A 24,349-nucleotide genomic window follows, 5' to 3' on the forward strand; every position below is an offset into this window, starting at 1 on the left:
CTGAGACATCACTTTGGAGTTGGGTATAGTCTCAAGTCCCCGCAATGGCATACAGGACCCTACACAACGTGTCCCACCATCAATTCCTTAGTTAAATCTCCCAGCACCTTCCCCCTTGCTCATTCTGCCCCATATATGGTGTCCTCCTATCCCTCCTCAAATTTGTCTGGAATGTGCTTGTCTCATGGACTTTGTGCTCATGTTTGCTCGCCCTAACACACATGTCTCACAGATTGTGACATGGTGTGCTCCCTTCCCTCCTGGTTTGTGCTAACCTGTCACCTCTTTTGAGGCCTTCTCTGACCATCCTAATGACAACTGTTTTCTTCTCTGCTCCTCATATTTCTCTTGCCTATTTAATTTTTCTCCATAAGACTTATCACCGTCTGACATGCCATATATTCTGCCATATATTATTTGTTTTCTGTCTATCTTCCTTACTAGAATTCAAAGACCATGAGGGCAGGATTTTTTGGGTCTGTTAACTGCTGTATCCTCAGAGCTTATAAAAATGCCTGGATTTAGTATGTGCCCAACAAAAATATGTTGATGGAAGGAAGCAAGAAGGAGAGAAAGAAGGAAAGAAAAAGGAAGAAAGGCATGTTCACTTTCATGTGGTAAGAGAGTTTGATGAGGGAGACTTGCAGCACATTTTATGGAGCAATTGGTTTCCACCTGCCCTCTCTCCAAGACTCCTCAGTAAAAAGGAGCTCAGTTTGTTGATTTTTCCCCCATCTCCCATTTCCTTTACTCATTTGTGGTAGTCATGTTAATGATGAGCAGAAAGTCTACAAGGGTGATGGAGAGCCAAGAGGAGAAATGTAGAAAAGGAGGGAGAGCAAAGGGAAAGAACATGAGTCTTGTGAGAAGAGTATTGAATATAATTCATGGTTTCAAGAGGCATCTCCACCACTCTCTAGCTGTGTGACTTTACACAAGTCATTTCCTTTCCCCAGGCCTCATGGTAAAACTTGTGCAGGGCACTTTGCTGCTACTTTGCATTTCAGCGCCTGTCAGCTTTTACTCATTGAACTTGAACATGACTTCAGAATACCACTCAACATGACAGTCCAGGTCTCACAACTGAAATAACACCACTACCACATTTGGCTTAGACTGTCTCTCAGGTGATTTCCAGTTTAGCTTATTATGCTTTAAATTTTGGAAACGGGGGTGTGGAGAATGAGATAGTGGCTCCATGTTCATGGAGTGGGGTAAGAAAATCTGAGGGAAAAAAGAATTAAAATGAGGTCAGTTGGGATGGTGGGGAGGATTCCTAAGCATTCTATGGACAGCTTGGTTGTATTCCAAGCTACTAACAATTAAATGTATTGTGAGTGTGCCTTCAGGAGATGGCTGATAGACAGGAAGTTGCTACAGCGCGATGAACCTCAAAATAGAGTACATCTGAATCACCTAAGGCTTTTAAAGCACAGATCTCTGGACCTCATTCTCAGAATTTCTCACTCAGCAGATCTGGGGTGGAGTCCAAGAATTTCCATTTCTTACAAGTGCTCAGGTGATGCTGCTGGTCTAGAGGCCACACTTTGACACTTTGCTATAGTGTCAGGAGTGGGAAGTATAGAGAGAAAGAGATGTAAATGGTTTGGATAAAAATTCCTCAAAAAACTAAAAACAGAACTACCATATGACCCAGCAATTCCACTCCTGGGTATATATTGAGAAAAAACAAAAACACTAATTCAAAAACATACATGCACCTCAATGTACAATAGCCAAGGTACGGAAGCAACCTAAGTGTCCATCAACAGATGAATGGATAAAGAAGATATGGTATATATATATATATATATATATATATATATATATATATATATATATATACAATGGAATCCTACTCAACCATAAAAAAGAATTAAATTTTGCCATTTGCAACAACATGGATGGACTTGGAGTGTATTATGTTAAATGAAATAAGTCAGACAGAGAAAGACAAATACTGTATGATATCACTTATATGTGGAATGTAAAAAATACAACAAACTAGTGAATATAACAAAAAAGAAGCAGACTCACAATTACGGAGAACAAACTAGTGGTTACCAGTGGGGAGAATGGAGGGGCAACATAGGGGTAGGGGATTAATAGGTATAAACTACTATAAGAGCATGATCATCACTCTGCACCCACTGCCATCATCTTAAGAAGAAAAAGAGGATTGAGACTTGAGACAAGTGGTAAAGAGAGAGAATAAAATAGGGTATCAGTCATAATATACTCCCAAGATTCTTTGGAAGACTAAAATATCAACCCTAAAATTGCCAAAAATAAAATGGGGATGGTAATTAAAATCGAGCTGATTCCACAGCATGTGCTAAACGTATATATCACAATAGCATGTAGCCTGTGGCATGTGACACATATTCCTGCTGCAGGGAGACATGAGACTTTGAGACTGGTGAAGAAACTCTCTAGCCAGCAGGGGCCCCTGTCTAGGGTAGTAAAACTGTCATGATTCTTTCTCTTGTATAATAAAAGTCAAGCACTTCCTGGAGGCACTTCCTAGAACTGTGAAGTTGGTTGACACAACTGTGGGGGAAGATTAGCTTTCTTTGGGTGCTGTGAAGAAAGGAGGACCTTTGTGGACATTTCCTTGTGGACGAGAGGAAGCTGTGTGGCAGGGAGGCCTCTGAAAGCCCATGTAATTATACAATAAAGTTGATGAGTGGGTAGGTAGGGAAGGTCCTGGCAGAAAGATTAACCAAGTGTTGCTGGTTGGTATTTTATGGCATGTGCAGTCAGTCAACACCCGCCAGGTATGAAAACCACAATATGGCAGGTACTATGGGGAGAGGCATGAAGGGCAGGGAGAGAAGATAATTCACAATCTGTGTACAGTGAAAAGTGCAGACAATCCTATTAAATTCTCCAAACAACCTATAAACTCTTCATTGTACAGGTTCCGGGAATCTAAGTAACTTGTCCAAGTTCACCAGCTTGAAAAATACTAAAGAAGTGTGAAAAAGTGTGCATGATTTCTCAGCCCGGCTTAGAAATGTGTCTTGCCCATCCTTGCCAGATAATAGAATTGCTTGGCCCCTTCAAATTCCAAGGCCCCTGCAAGACTTAGAATCAGAATTTCTAAGTGGGGTGCCTGGGATGTTTTATACACATCCTAGGCGGTTCGTAGGATCAGGTCATTTTGGGGAATCTTGCAATGTAAATATCACACTGTCTTGACGAGTAGCATGAGATTGGAGAGGAAGGGGGTGGTGTAGAGAGAGATTAAGGAGGTAGAATTAAATCACTTGACAGTGACTACAGGAAAATAAAGTCTCCAGTCCCTGATCAGCACTTTCTGTCCAGAGTTCTGTGGGCTTTAAACCCCTGCCTCACAATCACATCCTCCTCTAACCACGACAAAAGCAGCAATTGGCCCTGCGGCCACATTCCCTTGGGTGTGAGCCCCCAAAGAGAGCTTCAGCCAAAGCATATCAGCATGCAGCTCTACTCATCTGGAGATGATTTTCATAATACTCATATGTGGAAAGAAATGTAAAAGGGTTTCTGGGAGAGCAGCCAACTATCATGTCTCTGTTTTCAGAACACAAAAATTACTGTAATTGGTTGATTTAAAAAATAATGATGATGATGTATTGTAATGAGATGACTTAAAGAGAGAGTTTCTTGGAGCAAGAAATTATGTTTTAAAAGGTTTTTAAATTGACCAAATTGTACCAGGATAAATCCTTTTCCTTTTAGCACAGCAGGCCATTTTCCCTGAGCCCTTGGGTCCAGAGTTACCAGCTACCTGAAGGTCAGATTAACATTTGCTAATTTTTTGGCCTTCAGTGAAGATACCACCTATGATAGGCAAAATAATGGTTCTTCAAAGATGTCCACATCCTAATCTCTAGAACCTGTGAATATGTTACTTTTTAAGGCAATAGGGACTTTGAAGATGTGATTAAATTAAGAATCTTGAGATAGGAAGATCACCCTGGATTATCCAGGTGGGACCAATGTAACCTAAAGGGTCCTTATAAAAGGGAGGCAAGAAGGTCAGAACCAAAGAAGAAGTGGTGATGGAAGCAGAGGTCAGAGTGATTGATTGCTGGAAAGGGGTCATGAGCCAAGGAATGCAGGCAGCCTCCAGAAGCTTGAAAATGCAAGGAAGTTGATTCTCCCCTTGAGCATCCGTAAGGAATGCAGCTCTCCTGACACTTATTTTAGCCTATAGAGAGACTCATTTTGGATTTCAGATCCCCAGAACTGTAAGATAATAAATTTGTGTTGTGTTAAGCCACCAAGTTTGTAGTAATTTGTTACAGAAGAAATAGGAAATTAATACACCATCACTGAGTGACTTTTGTCTGTTATTTCCATCTTGACTAGGAAGGCTCTTGAAGCCAAGAGGGACCCTTAGGAAAAGCCAGCATAGGGGTCAAATTAAGACCTAAGTTCAAAGTCTATGGTGTTGACTCTGACTTGGAACCACCATTGGGCAAAAAGCCCTAATTTTCTCCCTTGACTACAAGATCCATGGAGTATTTATTCATTATGAATACTAGTAACAATGCCCCATCTCAATATTTTTCCTATGGCCATCTGCTCTTACATCTCCTGATGCTGCCACTTCAGGTGTCCCCTAGGCCATTATCCCTTAGAATTGTAGTGCTCATGGCCAGCTTCAGAGAATCTTCCCCTTTGACCATTTCAGCCTGCAAATCTCATTCTGAGGAAATTAAAATAAATGTTTGCTAGAAACGAGGCCATTTGTGTCTGGGTATCTCATTCCAATGTGTCCTTTCCTAATTATAATCAACTGGCTCCCTTGGCTGAGACCTATGTTTCATGACTCTGTAACTCAGAGAAAGTTTCTTATATGTAGTCATCAGCCCTGATTTTGGTTTTTGTCTTCAGCCTGGTTTCACCCCTCTCAGGAACCTTCTTTAACTTCACTTCCTTACTACAATTTTGGTCTTAGGTGTGCAGTTAATCCCCTACTGCAAAGGGGATGTCACATGCTATACTATACTAGGAAGAGCGGCAGCTTGATTTTGTTCAGTTTGTCAATAACTTAGAATATCTGAGCACCCCACACATGACCTTAAGATTGTTGTGCTATGACATGTATCATTAATTCTTGTCATAAAGTGTGCCTCATGTAAAAGTTTTGAAGATCACCTCCTACTCCAATGTGCATGAGGAGATGTCATCTGACAGCCCATAGCTGAGAGAGACACACCAAAGCAGAGTAGAAAATCAGTATGAAACAGTCTAGGAGCTAACAATGCATCCTGGAGAACTTGTTTGATATATGGGTGCCTAGTTCCAGTAATTAAAATGGCAAAGCCTGCCCATGGGAAAAGGAGTATGTCATCCTGTATGCATAAGCACAGCATGAAACAGTCCTGTAATATAAAGGATGGGGGCATAATTGGCAGGAAAGGTGGGCACTTGATAGGGCACATCACAAATGACTGTCCTCTGCACAGTGGTGAGAGGGGGGGGAGATGCCCTGCAAGGCTCATACTGAAACCAGAGTTGTGTGTCCACAGGGATTTACCTCTGTCCCCAGTGCTGAAGGTGCTGATCTCAGAACACAATGTCATTACAGTAAAGGTGGAATTGATTCTGCACCACTGCTTGGGACTGTTGCTTGGTAGCCATATCTAGGGTCATCTATAAGAGATGAAGGTATTTTCCAAGTTCTCTTTAAACCTGGACCACATGCTATAGTTCATAGAGGACAACAGGTACAAGGTAAAGGAGGGGTCAGTTAATGGGAGACTACAAAGGGTTCATGTGATAATTCTCTGTCTGCAATGTCTACAGTTTCCTATTTCTACCCTTTTGTGACACACAATTCTATTTTTATATCAGCTTTCTATGTCACTAAGCTCCATTGTAGTGATATACTCAAACTAAAAAAATAAACCTAAAGTTTTATTTTTATTCAATAAGATAGATGGGGCATGCTGAAATGAAGTCCATCATTGGATGAGTTTTGTTCAGGTTATGAAAAATTGTAATGGCTCCGGTGGATAAACCATTTTACAAATGTTGCTCTCCCCCAGTTCTGCATATAATTCTGGGCCACTGTGGTCTCCTCTTTCTGGGCACAGGGCTGTTGGCAGCCACTGTCCCAGGAAAGTTCCCCAAATCATTCTTCTCAAGAACTGTCATTCTTGCCCAAGATTGACTTCCTTACTCCTGGAAGATACTTTCCTTATTTCCACTCACAGTCCTTCTTCTTGTAATAGATTTCTGCCTTAACAAAAAGCTAATACAAGATGCTGAGTTGAGTCAAGGCCCTTATTACTCAAATTATGGGGTGAATCGGTGTATCTGTGGTAGTCACAGGCACATTAGAAATGCATACTCTCAGGTCCCATCCCAGACCTACAGAACTAAAACCTGCATTTAAAAAAGATTCACGAGTGATTTGTATGCACATTAAAGTTTGAGAAGCACTGGTTTAGGGTATCAGTTGGCTGAATTAGAAGAGTCAGTTTTCAATATCCTAAATCTGTTTGCTGGGTTTATGTATTCATTCAATAGTTACTCTATATTAGGCATGTCCCTAGGTTCTGTGGATAAAAGGTAAAGAGGATACAGTTCCTTTTCTTTCTATTTGTCATGGCATTTGTTCACCACGTTGCCATGCCATTTAGCTCTGACAGGTCTTCCCCTTTCTCACCACTCTTCTTAATTTTGAATGCCTGACTTGGCTCTATTCTCTGTTACATGTGTTTTTCTAAACTTTTCCGGATAATTTGGCTGTTTTCTTTTGTGCTGCCATGAATCCATCTGGATTTTCTGATTATAATTTGAGACATCTTTCTGACCATCAATTTCTGGCTTATTTACCAAGTTTCCTGAGACTCTTTTCCCTGTGGCCATGTCCCCTTGTTACATATGCCTTTGGAACATAGCTTTCTCATTTTAACTATGGAATGCATATTACCCTAGCTGCTGCTGAGATCTGTGTACAGGTTCTAGGAATTTTGGCTGTCCCTAGAGACTTCCAGAAACATACCATAGGGAGAAGTAACCTGCCCTTGACAGGAAAACAAAAGGCCTTATTTTCCAACTACACAAGGTAGATCCTTCCTCTAGAAGCTTCTTTTTGTCCCTTCCCCAATTTAAGTGTTTCTTTTCAATATCAGAGTAATGAGCCACAGTTGGAATAGCAAATGGGTCTAGTTTTTAGACAGCCTGTTAACTTTCCGTATTCTTTTCATTCCCTATTATTGCTGACAGAACTTACTATACATTCAATTCAACCCCAAATACAAGTAGATTCAATTAAGTTGAGAGAGCTGGACTGGTACCTACAGATCTTAATTTGGAGTAATTGTTTTAGGTGAGCATCATTTGTGCTTTTTACGCTCTTCAACGGAATGACATTTCACTGTAGATTGGCCCTATTTAAACATGCTCTTTCCCCCTACATTCATATAGCACTTTACTGGGTTTCTATGATCTCATTTGATGATACAAAAACTCTGTGCAGTCTCCTGGGGGTGTATCATATCCTATTTTCAGATAAGGATCTCATAGTTAGCAGGTTAAGTGAATTCACTGTACCTTTGGCAGAATTGACTCAAACACAAGTCGACCCAAGGCTGGTGCTCTCTGTCTACAGTGCCTGATGCTCCCCTAGTGGGGACAGAGGATGGCCATTTTGATGCCCAACAACCCAGAGGCCAAAAGTGGACTCTGCACAAATCCCAGCCTTATGTCTTGGGCCCAATAGGCTTACGACCTTCCAGAAATCCTCAAACAGGTTTCCCAGTTTTTGCATCTTCTGGATAAAATCTGAATGGATCAGACAGAAAGGAATATAAAAAATATTTCCTCTGCAATTTCAGTTTCAGCCTCAGGAATAACTAACTACACTTCTTCCTTTATTTTTCTTCTTCTCTTATGATCTGACTATCCCAATTCTCACCCTGTCCTCAACTGAAGTAAGGTCCCAGAAATGTTATTAATTAAAATCTTTCTAGCAATGAGCCACACGTGTTCAAGCAGAAATGATGGTCATTTGCAGAGTTTCATAGTCACCCTCTTACCCCAAGTATCTTAAGCAGTCCCCAGTTAAACCCAGAAACCAACCTGTCTAGCTGCATCCCCATGGGGCATGGTCATGTTTCTTCTTTTCCTGCTCAGTCTCTTCCTTAGCCTCTTAAGGTTGCCTTATGACTGCAGCTGCCATTGGCATCCAGAATGATGCCTCCATCAAGGAAAGTGGCCCTCAAAGTTCTCAAAGCTCCAAGATGTGGGAGGCCCAGCACCCAGAGGGCTGGGTTTTACAGAAGTGAAGAGAGAGACCCTCTGCTTGCACCCTGCATCATCACCTGGACCCTAAACCTGCACTTCTTGTACACGGAAGCTCATAAAGATGCTCATGAAACAGTATCTTTAGCTTTCAATCTCCCTCTGTGCAAACAGGGCTACATCCTAGCCATAAAAAGAAATGAAATTGAGTTATTTGTAGTGAGGTGGATGGACTTAGAGTCTGTCATACAGAGTGAAGTAAGTCAGAAAGAGAAAAGCAAATACCATATGCTAACACATATATATGGAATCTAAAAAAAAAAAAAACGGTTCTGAAGAACCTAGGGGCAAGACAGGAATAAAGACGCAGACATAGAGAATGGACTTGAGGACACAGGGAGGGGGAAGGGTAAGCTGGGACGAAGTGAGAGAGTGGCATGGCCTTATATATGTAACATATATAACATATATATATGTAACATATATAACATATATATATGGCCTAATATATGTATATATTTACAAATGTAAAATAGATAGCTAGTGGGAAGCAGCCGCATAGCATAGGGAGATCAGCAAGAGGGAGGAGATATGGGGATATATGTATATGTATATCTGATTCACTTTGTTATAAAGCAGAAACTAACACACCATTGTAAAGCAATTATACTCCAATAAAGATGTTAAAAAAAAAAAAAGAAGAAGCCAGACCAGGGTGATGCTGTCCCATCCATCTAGTTTTTACTGGTTGAAGGAAGCATCATTATTTTTGGTTTCAATATGAAACTAAAAAACATCCACGAAGAGGAGTTTAATAGGAAATTATTTCTGCATGTTGGAACTCAAAGGCCACCCTCTAAGAGTAAGAGCAGGTGAGGAAAAAAAAAAAGTCTACCCTGCAGGAAGAGATGGCAGGAAAATTTACATATCTCAATATTGACACTGGTTAAAAGGAGGAAAAGAAAAATCTCTTCTGAGAATTTGAGCCAAAGCTGGTATTCATTCAGGGCCATGATCTGAAATCACACTACCGGAGCAGTGCAAAAAAGCCTCAAACAGAGAATTTAATTTAAAGGAGCCTCAAGTTGATCATTTCTCAAATGTGTGGAAGGAACAAATGAAAATACTTTCTAAAAGAATTCAACTGGTACTTGTGTTGTCCAATATGGTGGTCACTAGTCACATGTGGCTATTTAAATTTAAAACAATGAAAATTAAATAAAATTAAAAATTCAGTTATTCTATTGCATGAGCTGCATTTCAAGTGTTCAAAAGCCATAGTTGGCTAGTGGAGACCATATTGGACAGAACAGACCAACAGCATTTCAACATTTCCAACATAACAAAGTGTTCTTTTGAACGGCACTGACCAGCAGAAACAGTAACAAGCCATTGATTGTATGATGTGGTCTGATTCCTGAGACAAGAATTTGAGAAAAATGTGTGTCTTAAGACTCAGTGAAATACAGTAGATGCAGAAGTAGAGAGATGAATGAAAGCTTTGCTTTGAGGAATTGGCAGATGTGAAAATCAGGTTGCCTCAGAATCACTTGGAACTGAGTCATGACATGAAGTTCCAAATCATGGAGAATTCCTCTTCAGCCTTCTGAGTTTCTAGAGCAGTCAGGAGCCACTTGGGCTGAGAGCTCATAGTGTGTGACTGATGGGAATTAGCACAAAATCTCATTACTTGGATGACCTTCCAGGGCCCTTAGTTCTGTGAAAATTAGAATTGAATGCCAAATGACATATTTTCAGGTAGCTTTTCCCCCACAATATAGCTACCTTTGACCTTTTGAAACTCAATTAATTTTATAAAGTTACTGTGCAATCATTATAGTAATATAATCATTTTATGAGTCCCAAGAGAAGACATCAGTGGGAGACTCCAGAGTAAAAGGTTTTAAGGAGTGAATGTCCACCTCTCTAGATTTTTCCCAATCTCCATCCTTTGACATCTCTTTGAGGATTTTTGATTTTGACTGAGAGGTTGAAATAGAGGAGTTTTATGTGAAGAAAATATGTGGAGCTACAGTAGATCTAGTACATGGGACCACTGTTTCAGGCTTGCACAATTCCAAAACTGTAGAAAGACTTCATACATAATGCAGCTTAACAAGAGAATACTTAAATTAATGAGAAATTTCTTTGTGATTCTGTATATTTTTAAATTGCTACCTGGTTCTCTCCCAGTACACTTTATCACCTCATACAGAAAAACTCAAGTTATTAACACATTTCTTTTTCTTCAGTTCATAATAAGGGATAATTGAAATATGGTTCCCATCTTAAAGTGTGTTTAAATGAAAGAACTGCCTCATCTGATACTAAATAGTACCTGGAGTGTGATAAGGCACTGAAGCAGCAGGTTTGTATGTGAGTGTAGGGTGTGCAGGAGGAGAGAAGTTTGAAATGATGGAATAGTTGTGGAAGGAGATCTTACATTTATTGAGTGCCTACTACGTGCCAGTTCTGAGCTGGTGCTCTACATACCTTGTTTACATTATCTCATGCAACTCTGTGATATAGGTTATTATCTTCATCTTATGAGTGAGGAAACTAAAACCCAGAGAGGCTAAATAGCTTGCTCAAGGTCACTCAATGACCTTTTGCCAACACCACTCTGCTAAAACTGCTCTTGTCAAAGTGGGGGTCTTTTCAATGACCACACGATGAAAAATCCAATGGTCAATTTTCAGTCCTCACTTTTCTTGATCAGTATTTGACATAGCTGATCACTTCTGCTCCTTAATAGACTTTCTAGACATGGCTTCTAGTGTATGATACTCTCTTGGTTTCCTTCCAGTGTCACTGGACATACACCCTCCAATTCCTTACACCCTCCAGTTCCTTTGATTGTTTATTATCTCCTTGAACTCCTAGGAAGGAGTGCCCAGAGCTGAGTCTCTGAGTAGCTTCTCTTCTCCAGCTACTCTTATGCCCTCATGCCCCAGGGTCAGGTTTTATCAACCTTGGCACTGTTGACATCTGGGCCAGATAATTCCTTGTTATGATGGGACAATCCTCTGCATTATGGGATGTTTAGCAGCATCCCTGACCTCTAATAATTACATGCCAGTAGCAACCACCCCAGTCACTCCCAGTTGAGAACCATCACCCTAGGTATTCTCATCTACTTTTATGGTTTTAAAAACCACCAGCAAGCCAAAAATACCCAAGTTTATATCCCAAGTTTGTATCTTCAGTTCAGACTTTTCCTCTGCCTCCTTGACCTCTCCATTTGGGTGTCTAACACAAACTCTCCATTTGAGTCTTTGCCCCCAAGTCTGCTCCACCTATAGTCCCACCCATCTCAGCTGCTTAGGCAAGACTTCTCTCTCTCCTACATTCAATCCTTTAGGAAATCCTGTTGGTTTTACTTTGAAAATACATCCATAATCCAATTGTATCTCATCACTTTCACTAATACCTTCCTGATCCCAGGCATCATCTCTTGCCTAAATGGTCACAATAGCTTCCTAATTGGTCGTTTGCTCCCACGCTTCCCCTTTCTAATTCCATTCACCTCCCCACCCTCATTCCCACCATGCCATAGGAGTCCCTTCCATGTAGAGGAAACATACGCTTCTCAAGCATACATGAAACCTTTATGAAATTGACCTCTGGCTCAAAAAAGTCAAAGAATCAGTATAAGACAGACCATGTTCTGTGATTACTACTAAGTTAAAAATCGATTTTAAAACACAACTACATCTCCATATATCTAATTTAAAAAAAAACACAATGGAATATTACTCAGCCATAAAAGGGGTGAAATTGGGTCATTTGTAGAGACATGGAGGGAACTAGAGACTGTCAAAAAGAGTGAAGTAAGTCAGAAAGAGAAAAACAAATATTGTATATTAACGTATATATGTGGAATCTGAAAAAATTGGTATAGACGATCTCATTTACAAAGCAGAAACAGAGACACAGACGTAGAGAACAAATGTATGGATACTAAGGGAGAAAGGGGTGGGTGGGATGAATTGGGAGATTGGGATTGACATATATACACTATTGATACTATGTATAAAATAGATAACTAACGAGAACCCACTGTATAGCACAGGGAACTCTACTCAGTGCTCTGTGGTGTCCTAAATGAGAAGGAAATCAAAAAAAGAGGGGATATATGTATACGTATAGCTGATTCACTTTGCTGTACAGTATAAACAAACACAATATTGTAAAGCAGCTATACTCCAATAAAAAAAATGCATGAAAAAAGAAATAATAATGGAAACTGAAAATAACTTGAAACTAGGTAACAGTGAAGATACTAAATATCAGGATTTGTATAATGTGCTTAAAGTGAACCTTCAATTAAAATTTAAAGCCTTATATATATTTATATTAGTGATGAAGAAAGGTTAAATATTGATAGGACAAATGTTCAACTTAAATAAATTTTAAAAATAACAGAATAAACCGAAAGAAAGTAGAAAGAAGGACAAAAATTTGCAGATGATTTTAGCTCAAACTCTACCCCACCACATGTCATATTTCTTTGGTAACATTATTTTTAAAAGATGCAGAAAATTCTGTTATGCAGATTGTTCTATTGTAAATATTACCTTTCATCTTATGATGAGCATTTCATTTAAAAATATAAAACCCATAATGATTTCCATAGAATAATCTTTTAAAAATAGAACTGTGAGGTTAAAAAATGTGTACATGCTTAACATCCTAGATATATTTGGAGATTGTTATGGTTAGCCATATTCATCTCAATTAATGTTGGAGATTATACCACAATCTTGGTACATTGAATAACAACCTACTTCCCCTATTATTAATCTTGCACATTGTGTGATGTAACAATGCATCCCCAGAGGGCAGACAGCAGAAGCAAGAAAGACTACAATCTTGCAGCCTGTGGAACAAAAACCACATTCATAGAAAGATAGACAAGATGAAAAGGCAGATGGCTATGACCAAATGAAGGAACAAGATAAAACCCCAGAAAAACAACTAAATGAAGTGGAGATAGGCAACTTTCAGGAAAAAGAATTCAGAATAACGGTAGTGAAGACGATCCAAGACCTTGGATAAAGAATGGAGGCAGGGCTTCCCTGGTGGCACAGTGGTTGAGAGTCCACCTGCCGATGGGGGGGACATGGGTTCGTGTCCCAGTCCGGGAAGATCCCACATGCCACGGAGTGGCTGGGCCCATGAGCCATGGCTGCTGAGCCTGCTCATCTGGAGCCTGTGCTCTGCAACAGGAGAGGCCACAAGAGTGAGAGGCCCGTGTACCGCAAAAAAAAAAAAAAAAAAGAAAGAAAGAAAAAGGATGGAGGCAAAGATCAGGAAGATGCAAGAAATGTTTAACAAAGATCTAGAAGAATTAAAGAACAAACAAACAGAGATGAACAATAAAATAACTGAAATGAAAAGTACACTAGAAGGAATCAATAGCAGAATAACTGAGGCAGAAAAATGGATAAGTGACCTGGAAGACAGAATGGTGGGATTCACTGCTGTAGAACAGAATAAAGAGAAAAGAATGAAAAGAAATCAAGACAGCCTAAGAGACCTCTGGGACAATATTAAAGGCAACAACATTTGCATTATATGGGTCCCAGAAGGAGTAGAGAGAGAGAAAGGACTCAAGAAAATATTTGAAGAGATTATAGTTGAAAACATCCCTAACATGGGAAAGGAAATAGCCAACCAAGTATAGGAAGTGCAAAGAGTCCCATACAGGATAAACCCAAGGAGAAACATGCTGAGACACACAGTAATCAAATGGGCAAAAATTGAAGACAAAGAAAAATTATTGAAAGCAGCAAGGTAAAAACAACAAATAAATACAAGGGAACTCCAATAAGGTTAACTGCTGATTTCTTAGCAGAAACTCTACAAGCCAGAAGGGAGTGGCATGATATACTTAAAGTGATGAAAGGGAAGAGCCAAGATTACTCTACTTGGCAAGGGTCTCATTCAGATTCGATGGAGAAATCAAAAGCTTTACAGACAAGCAAAAGCTAAGAGAATTCAGCACCATCAAACCAGCTCTACAACAAACGCTAAAGGAACGTCCCTAAGTGGGAAACACAAGAGAAGAAAAGGACCTACAAAACAAACCCAAAACACTTAAGAAAATGGTAATAGGAACATTCTTATCGATAATTACCTTAAATGTGAATGGATTAAATGCTCTAACCAAAAGACACAGGCTTGCTGAATGGATACAAAAACAAGACCCATATATACTCTCCCTACAAGAGACCCACGTCAGACGTAGGGACACATACAGACTGAAAGTGAGGGGATGGAAAAAGATATTCCATGCAAATGGAAATCAAAAGAAAGCTGGAGTAGCAATACTGATATCAGATAAAATGGACGTTAAAATAAAGAATGTTACAAGAGACAAGGAAGGACACTACATAATGATCAAGGGATCAATCCAAGAAGAAGATTTAACAATTATAAATATATATGCACCCAACATAGGAGCACCTCAATAGATAAGGCAACTGCTAACAGCTATAAAAGGGGAAATTGACAACAACACAATAATAGTGGGGGACATTAACACCTCACTTACGCCAATGGACAGATCATTGAAACAGACACTTAATAAGGAAACACAAGCTTCAAATGACACAATAGACCAGATAGATTTAATTGATATTTATAGGACATTCCATCCAAAAATAGCAGATTACATTTTCTTCTCAAGGGCGCACAGAACATTCTCCAGGATACCACATCTTGGTTAACAAATCAAGCCTCAGGAAATTTAAGAAAATTGAAATCATATCAAGCATCTTTTATGACCACAACACTATGAGATTAGAAATGAATTACAGGGGAAAAAAAGTAAAAAAAAAAACACATGGAGGTTAAACAATACGTTACTAACTAAGCAAGAGATCACTGAAGAAATCAAAGAAGAAATTAAAAACTACCTAGAGACAAATGACAATGAAAACACGATGATCCAAAACCTATGGGATGCAGCAAAAGGAGTTCTAAGAGGGAAGTTTATAGCTATACAAGCCTACGACAAGAAACAAGAAAAATCTCAAATAAACAATTTAACCTTATACTTAATGGAACTAGAGAAAGAAGAACAAACAAAACCCAAAGTTAGCAGAAGGAAATCAATCATAAAGATCAGAGCAGAAATAAATGAAATAGAAACAAAGAAAACAATAGCAAAGGTCAATAAAACTAAAAGCTGGTTCTTTGAGAAGATAAACAAAATTGATAAACCATCAGGCAGACTCATCAACAAAAAGAGGGAGAGGACTCAAATCAATAAAATTAGAAATGAAAAAGGAGAAGTTACAAAGGACACCTCAGAAATACAAAGCATCCTAAGAGACTACTACAAGCAATTGTACGCCAAAAAAATGGTCAAACTGGAAGAAATGGACAAATTCTTAGAAAGGTATAACCTTGCAAGACTGAACCAGGAAGAAATAGAAAATATGAACAGACTAATCACAAGTAATGAAATTGAAACTGTGATTAAATATCTTCCAACAAACAAAAGTCCAGGACCAGATGGCTTCACAGGTGAATTCTATCAAACATTTAGAGAAGAACTAACACCCATCCTTCTCAAAATCTTCCAGAAAACTGCAGAGGAAGGAATACTCCCAAACTCATTCTATGAGGTTACCATCACCCTGATGCCAAAACCAGACAAAGATACTACAAAAAAAGAAAATTACAAACCAATATCACTGATGAATATAGATGCAAAAATCCTCAACAAAATACTAGCAAACAGAATCCAACAACACATTAAAAGGATCATACACCATGATCAAGTGGGATTTATCCTTGGGATGCAAGGATTCTTCAATATATGCAAATCAATCAATGTGATACACCATTTTAACAAACTGAAGAATAAAAACCATATGATTATCTCAATAGATGCAGAAAAAGCTTTTCACAAAATTCAACAGCACTTATGATAAAAGCTCTCCAGAAAGTGGGCCTAGAGGGAAACTACCTCAGCACAATAAAGGTCATATATGACAAAACCACAGCAAACGTCATTCTCGATGGTGAAAAACTGAAAGCATTTCCCCTAAGATCAGAAACAAGACAAGGATATCCACTCTCACCACTATTATTCAATGTAGTTTTGGAAATCCTAGCCATGGCAATCAGAGAAGAAAAAGAAATAAAAGGAATACAAATTGGAAAAGAAGTAAAACTGTCACTGTTTGCAGATGACATGATACTCTACACAAAGAATCCTGAAGATGCTGTCAGAAAACTACTAGAGCTAATCAATGAATTTGGTAAAGTTGCAGGATACTAAATTAATGCACAGAAATCTCTTGCATTCCTATACACTAATCATGAAAAATCTGAAAGAGAAATTAAGGAAATACTCCCATTTATGACTGCAACAAAAAGAATAAAATACCTAGGAATAAACTTACCTAAGGAGACAAAAGACCTGTATGCAGAAAACTATAATAAGACACTGATGAAAGAAATTAAAGATGATACCAACAGATGAAGAGATATACCATGTTCTTGGATTGGAAGAATCAATATTGTGAAAATGACTGTACTACCCAAAGCAATCTACAGATTCAATACAATCCCTATCAAATTACCAATGGCATTTTTTACGGAACTAGAACAAAAAATATTAAAATTTGTATAGAAACACAAAACACACCGAATAGCCAAAGCTGTCTTGAAGGAAAAAAGCAGAGTTGGAGAATCAGACTCCCTGATTTCAGACTATACTACAAAGCCACAGTAATCAAGACAATACAGTACTGGAACAAAAACAGAAATATAGATCAATGGAGCAAGATAGAAAGCCCAGAGATAAACCCATGCACCTATAATCAACTAACTTATGACAAAGGAGGCAAGGATATTCAATGGAGAAAAGACAGTCTCTTCAACAAGAAGTGCTGGGAAGACTGGACAGCTACATGTAAAAGAATGAAATTAGAACACTCCCTAACACCATACACAAAAATAAACTCAAAATGGAATAAAGACCGAAATATAAGACCAGACACTATGAAGCTCTTAGAGGAAAACATAGGAAGAACACACTTTGACATAAATTACAGCAACATCTTTTTTGATCCACCTCCTAGAGTAATGGAAATAAAAATAAACAAATGGCACCTAATGAAACTTAAAAGCTTTTGCACAGCAAAGGAAACCATAAACAAGAGGAAAAGACAACCTTCAAAATGGGAGAAAATATTTGCAAACAAATCAACGGACAAAGGATTAAACTCCAAAATATATAAACAGCTCATGCAACTCAATATTAAAAGAACAAACAACCCAATCCAAAAATGGGAATAAGAACTAAATAGACATTTCTCCAAAGAAGACATACAGATGTCCATGAAACACATGAAAAGCTGCTCAACATCACTAATTATTAGAGAAATTCAAATCAAAACTACAATGAGGTATCACCTCACACCAGTTAGAATTGGCATCATCAAAATCTACAAACAACAAGTGCTGGAGGGGGTGTGGAGAAAAGGGAATCCTCTTGCACTTTTGGTGGGAATATAAATTGATACAGCCCCTATGGAGAACAGTATGGAGGTTCCTTCAAAAACTAAAAATAGAATTACCATATGACCCAGCAGTCCCACTACTGGACATATACCCAGAGAAAACCATAATTCAAAAAGACACATGCACCCCAATGTTCATTGCAGCACTATTTACAATAGCCAGGTCATGGAAACAACCTAAATGCTTATCGACAGATGATTGGATAAAGAAGATGTGTTACATATATACAATGGAATATTACTCAGCCATAAAAAGGAACGAGGGGCTTCCCTGGTGGCGCAGTGGTTGAGAGTCCGCCTGCCGATGTGGGGGTCATGGGTTCGTGCCCCGGTCCGGGAAGATCCCGCATGCCGCGGATTGGCTGGGCCCGTGAGCCATGGCCGCTGAGCCTGCGCGTCCAGAGCCTGTGCTCCACAACGGGAGAGGCCACAACAGTGAAGAGGCCCGCGTACCACACACAAAAAAAAAGAACGAAATTGGGTCATTTGTAGAGACGTGGATGGCTCTAGAGACTGTCATACAGAGTGAAGTAAGTCAGAAAGAGAAAAAGAAATATCGTATATTAATGCATAAATGTGGAACCTAGAAAAATGGTACAGATGAATCTGTTTGCAGGGCAGAAATTGAGACACAGATGTAGAGAACAAACGTATGGAAACCAAGGGGGGAAAGTGGCGGGGGTTGGGAGTGGTAACAAAAAAGGAAAAAAACAACAAAAAACAACAACAATGCATCCTCCCTACCAACAGGTATGTTTATCCCTCAGATACTGGAAACACATCCAATAGTCTCCTGAACTTTCCATGCTCCGAACATCCACTAACTCAATAAGTTTAGAAGACACGAATGCCAAGGTTAGCAAATGTTTTGCCAAAGCCTTATCCATAGGAAATGTAGATTAGAAAGAGTGATTCACTTTGGATAATTTCCCCAGGTAGAGCTGTCAGAATCAATGAAGAAAGTAAATAATCAAACTCACCTATTATCACAATCCAATTTGTCTGAACTTCAGCCAGCAAAGCAATTCTAGGGACAATTAAACCTGGGTCTCCAATGAAGGGGCCAGGTCAATAATTATAGTCAATTATTTCACAGTCAGTCTTTTTCTGCTCATCTCCATTCTTGAGGTGAATGTTTCAGATTGGGTAAATATGATTACTTCTACCTGAAACCTACTCTGACCTCCAGGATTGTTGTTCTTGAGCCTGACAATATCTTATAACTGGAAGGGAGACGAGAGGATAGGAAGATTATGTGGATGCAACGTCCTTTCTGAATAGATGTGAGAAACTTAAGTTTAAAGAATCTCTAGCTATGTTTTAAGAGAGACTATTCCTTGTTTTTTTAATCATTATTTTGTAAACTGAAATCGTCCTAAGTGTAAAATGAAGGGAGCGGGCATTGTTCCTCTTGGCCAAGAAAATTACTGGACACTTAAAAACATCTGGCACCATCAACTTGACAATACATCAAATATTACTCAGATTCAGTCACATATGAACTTCTAAACTTCAAATTCTTTTATTGAGAGTTTATTCTTTTGCAAAACCTGATAATCACAACTTTTTAATGGGTGACATCACTCAGGATCAAAAGTGAATTCAAATTTTTGGAACAATTTTTGTATGGTTTCTGTTGAAGAACTGTTATTGCACATTCTATGATTTCTTTCAAACTTGGATCCAGCAACCTTTTGCCATTTAAAATAGACATCAAAGAAGTGAAGTTATAAAAAGTCTCAGAAACCCATTGGTCCTAGAATTATTCAACCCCATCATGAATGGAAGGCTCCTAACTTTGTCTAACTATATTAATAAACGATTAGACATAATCACTTTTGGATTGACCCTAAAAGCTGTCCACTTACTTAAGAAAAGACTGTCTTAGATTATCAATTTGTCAATTTTCTAAATAATCTAATTATACATGTCTACTCACTACCCTACTGGACAACACTGACACTGAACACAGAATAGAACAGCCCAGAAAGTCCTACTGGACAGTGCTAGCTGAGACACATTTATCTGATATCCTGCATAAAGAGTAAATAGGAAAACCATAATTCGAAAAGATACATGTATTCCAATGTTCATTGCAGCACTATTTACAACAGCCAAGACATGGAAGCAACCTAAATGTCCATTGACAGATGAATGGATAAAGAAGATATAATATAATGGAATATTACTCAGCCATAAAAAGAATGAAACAATGCCATTTGCAGCAACATGGATGGACCTAGAGATTATCATAATAAGTGAAGTAAGCCAGACAGAGAAAGATAAATATCACATGATATTGCTTATATGTGGAATCTAAAAAAAATGATACAATGAACTTATTTCCAAAACAGAAAAAGATGCACAGGCATGAAAACAAACTTATCAGTTACCAAGGGGAAAAGGGGGTGGTGGGAGGGAAAAATTAGGAGATTGGGATTAACATATACACACTACTATATATAAAATAGACAACCAACAAGGACCTACAGTGTAGCACAGGGAACTATACTCGATATTTTGTAATAACCTATAAGGGAAAGGAATCTGAAGAATATATACATGTGTGTATGTAAAACTGAATCGCTGTGTTGTACATCTGAAACTAACAAGATATTTTAAATCAACTATACTTCAATTTTTAAAAAAAAGAATAAACAGCACTTAGGCTGAGTAGTAAACTCAAATGTCTTCAGAGACCAGGAAGGTAAAATAGGTGGGTAGAGCAACACAGTGTAACACTAGAGAGCGATTTAATATCTCTGTTGAATTGGACAGTGCAGAGGACATGTTCTATTCAGAGAAATAACTGCTTGCATCTAGCAGTGTCTACCCTGGATCCTGATTTTTTTCAGCCATGTTTGTGATCCCACAGGGCCCTGAAAACACTTCCGCTAATTTCAGTAAAACTTTGGACCTTGAAATGTATTAGTTTATCTTGTCTTTCAGGTAAAATAACAGACTTGAAATTCAAACATACCTCTGAAATCCAAACACAATTTCATGCATCAGTGGCCATTTAATGGCCTTATGTGATCAAGGTATACGATTTTAACACAGCCTGTACCATAGGTTCTCAAACTTTAGCATGCATCAGAATCACCTGCAGGGCCTGAATTTCTGCTTCTGTAGGTCTTGGGTGGAGCCTGGGATTCTGAATTTCTAACAAGTTCCCCCAGTGATGCTGGTGCTACTGGTTAGAGGATCACACTTTGAGAAATACTAGTTTAAGTATTTGCTAATCATTCTTTTCAGCTTAGGCCATTTTCCACATCCAGTTTGTAGCTCTGAGTCACATTTATGTTTATGGGAGAAGAGCTCATCCATATAGAAAGTAAAACGATTCTAGAATGAAGAGTTAGGAGACTTTGCTTCTTGTCTCAGCCTGTGGATTGAATCTGCAACTTCAAGCAAGTCATACAACCCTCTGGGCCTTAGGAGAATGGGAAAGGTCTAAGGATGATATGGACTCCAGATAAAATTAGCAGGAATATAAGAGGGGCATAATCAAGGAAAGTCAAGAAAAGTTGGGCACAATTTAAAGTTTAAATGGCTTTCTAGTAGTGGACAGAAGCAAAAAAACAGCAAACAATTTATTCTAGCTTTAGATAATCCAACAGCAGCTCAATAAAAAAACAGGTTTCAGATAAGGAGGGAAGAGATGGAAAGTGATATTGCACTAACAATTCGCCTCTGATGAACCAGGCCTGGGAATCTATTGCCAAGAGAGATGCTCGAGATACCAAACCATAATCACTGCCCGGAAGAGGAAACAGGTAAAAGCTGGAAGGCTGAAATCACCTTGGGGAAAAGTTCTCCAAACCAAAAGGACACAGATGTCTTAAATCACACTGCTGTGTTGCTATCCATCCACTGTCCATCTGTGATGTCCAAACTAATACTGCACATACCTTGAGATGAAACGAGGCCTTCACCACTAAGAGCTGGAGTTATCTATGCAGACACCCTCTTGGTTACCAATTACAGATAGTATCTCCACATCTTTCCGGTTTAGCCATTTTTTCCTGGAAATCCTGACACTATATCGTGATGGCTGGTGCCTCAGGGAACACATGTACATTTGATTTCATTTGGTCCCTGGCCAATAAAACATCTTAATGAATGATCTATTATAACCTCTAATACAGGTAACATAGCCCATGCTTTCTGAGCACTTATTATATGCTGAACGAGTTGTTTGCACTTCTTTCTTTAATCCTGACAACAGCTCTATAAAGTAAGTACTATTTATGCCCATGATGGAGGTCGAGCGAAGTATCTCACTTAATCATAAATTAAAACAAGTCCAAAGTTTCAAGTATAGAGTCTGGATAAAGTGAACTATGAGCTGGGTTTTCATTCTTTGAAGTCTCAGCATTTAAAGCCTTTGTGGCATCTGTCTGGCTACTCTGCTAAGAAGGCATTTCTAAAATAACAGGTCCTGTAGAGCAATCCAAGTGCTTTTCAGACATTCTCATTGACTCAAAAAATGTCACTGGAAAGTGGGTGGGGGCAGACATTACCATCTTTATTTTGTAGGTGATGCAATTTAAGAACAAGAAGGTTATTTATCTGAAGTCAGTAAGGAGAGTTTCAGAATCATGAGTGGAACTCAGACCTTGACCTTGGAGAGGACTCAGGAAGCTAAAGAACCAGCCCATAAAAGACCTCTCTTTTCAACAGCTGCAGAATATCCAATTTCTAACGTAGGAGGTTACTTTGTGCAGAAAGCAATCAGAATCTCACTCTTTGTGATTGCTTAAGAACACAAACTCTGCTGCAAAAAGGTGACAAAGTATACACAGATAGAAGGAAAATAACAGAAAATCGTTCACTGTATATCAGGCTAAGATACTGAAGAGTTCAGGTTATATTTCTCTTAAAACATACGATGCCCCAAGAATTGAGTCAGGTCAAAATGTTTTTCCCCCATCCACAGCAACATATTTCTTATTATAAAATGGAATGAAATTATCTAAATGCTTTAGATAATTTTATTGATAACTTTCACTGAAACCACCTATTCTGTGAAACAAGGAAAATTCTTCCCCTACATATTATGATAGCAGAACTCACGAGGCAGAATTCTGTGTTCAGGAAATCTCATAAAACCTCTCCCAGGTCTCCAAGGCCCAACAAATGTCACAGGGTAAATTCGGAGAGTGAGTCCTGCTGAGGACAGTGTGTAGTATTAGGAAACCATCTCAACTCTGGGCTATTAGCATTCTTTGACATTTTCTTTGGCAATCTGGAGCAGCAGTAAATAGTCAAGTTGAAGAAGAAGAGAAATGCAAGCACGTCAGGATGAGGAAAAGGGCTGGGCAGCCAGTGATGACAGTTATCATCTCTGGGCTCCGCTGCTGCTAGGTAACATCTTTGCTACCTTGGAGATCATTGATGATACAGAACTTTGGTCCACAGATGGCACCATTCTGTCATCGGAACCCCTAACCTCCAGTCTTTGGGAGCAGAGCCTCAAGGAAAAGATGGGGGAAGAGGGGCTTTCTACTCTACCCCCAGCTGTCTTAAGACTGCTGTGCAGACCCAGAGGAAACTCTGAATGGCAAAATAGCTCCCACCTACTGTCAAGATACTGCTTTGGCCAGAAAGAAAGTTCTGCCTTGCAAATGACAGCTGGAGTGAGGATGCAGCCTGAGAATGCTGGTAAGCAAACAGCAAATTAGAGTTTCCTGATTCTCATCTCTTAAACGATTCTCTTTGGAGCACATTAGATATGTCCCCAAACCTGGAGATGCTGTGAGAAATCCCAGCAAATCTGACTGCCAGGAGCCACAGCAGAGACTGCCTGTGCTAATTCCTATAGAGAGGACCAGGTTATGAGGAAGGCCCTGAGCCCCTAGAACCATGCACCTGCTGGTGGAGAAGAGAGGTGGGGAAGGGATGCAGATGATGGAAGAGAGAGAAGACTAGTTAGCAGACTCACCCTTTTCCTGCCCTCCATCATCTCCAATCCTGCCGTACCTTTTCTTTTCCCTTGTCCCATGTAATGGTCCAGGAAGCAGATTTTTGAATCTAAGAAGAGGGGTTTAGGACTTTCTGGTGGCAGAGTGGTTAAGAATCCGCCTGCCAATGCAGGGGACACGGGTTCAATCCCTGGTCCACAAAGATCACACATGTTACGGAGCAACTAAGTCCCTGCACCACAACTACTGAGCCTGCACTGTACAGGCCATGTGCCACAACTACTGAGCCCGTGTGCCACAACCAGTGAAGCCTGTGTTCCCTAGAGCCCGTGCACCACAACTACTAAGCCCATGGGCCACAACTATTGAAGCCTGCGTGGTCTAGGTCCCGTGTTATGTAACTACTGAGCCCGCAGGCTGCAACTACTGAAGCCCGTGCACCTAGAGCCCATGCTCTGCAACAAGAGAAGCCACCACAGTGAGAAGCCCGTGCACTGCAACGAAGAGTAGCCCCCGCTCACGGCAACTAGAGAAAGCCCGCGTGCAGCAACAAAGACCTAATGCAGCCAAGAAGAAAAAAAAGAAAAAAAAAAGAAGAGGGATCCATAGAAAGACTAATATGAAGATCCTGGAGGGGGCTGG

At 39.4% G+C, this 24,349-nt stretch overlaps 1 protein-coding gene across 1 annotated transcript in view; it reads right to left on the reverse strand.

Annotated features, from left to right (window-relative positions):
* Nucleotides 1-24,349, reverse strand: part of CPNE4 (copine 4) — a 572,759-nt gene that overhangs the window by 75,658 nt on the left and 472,752 nt on the right. The gene's annotated exons all lie outside the window — the stretch shown is intronic.

The sequence above is a fragment of the Stenella coeruleoalba genome (genome assembly GCF_951394435.1).
Source record: "Stenella coeruleoalba genome assembly, chromosome: 5".
Lineage (NCBI taxonomy): Eukaryota > Metazoa > Chordata > Mammalia > Artiodactyla > Delphinidae > Stenella > Stenella coeruleoalba.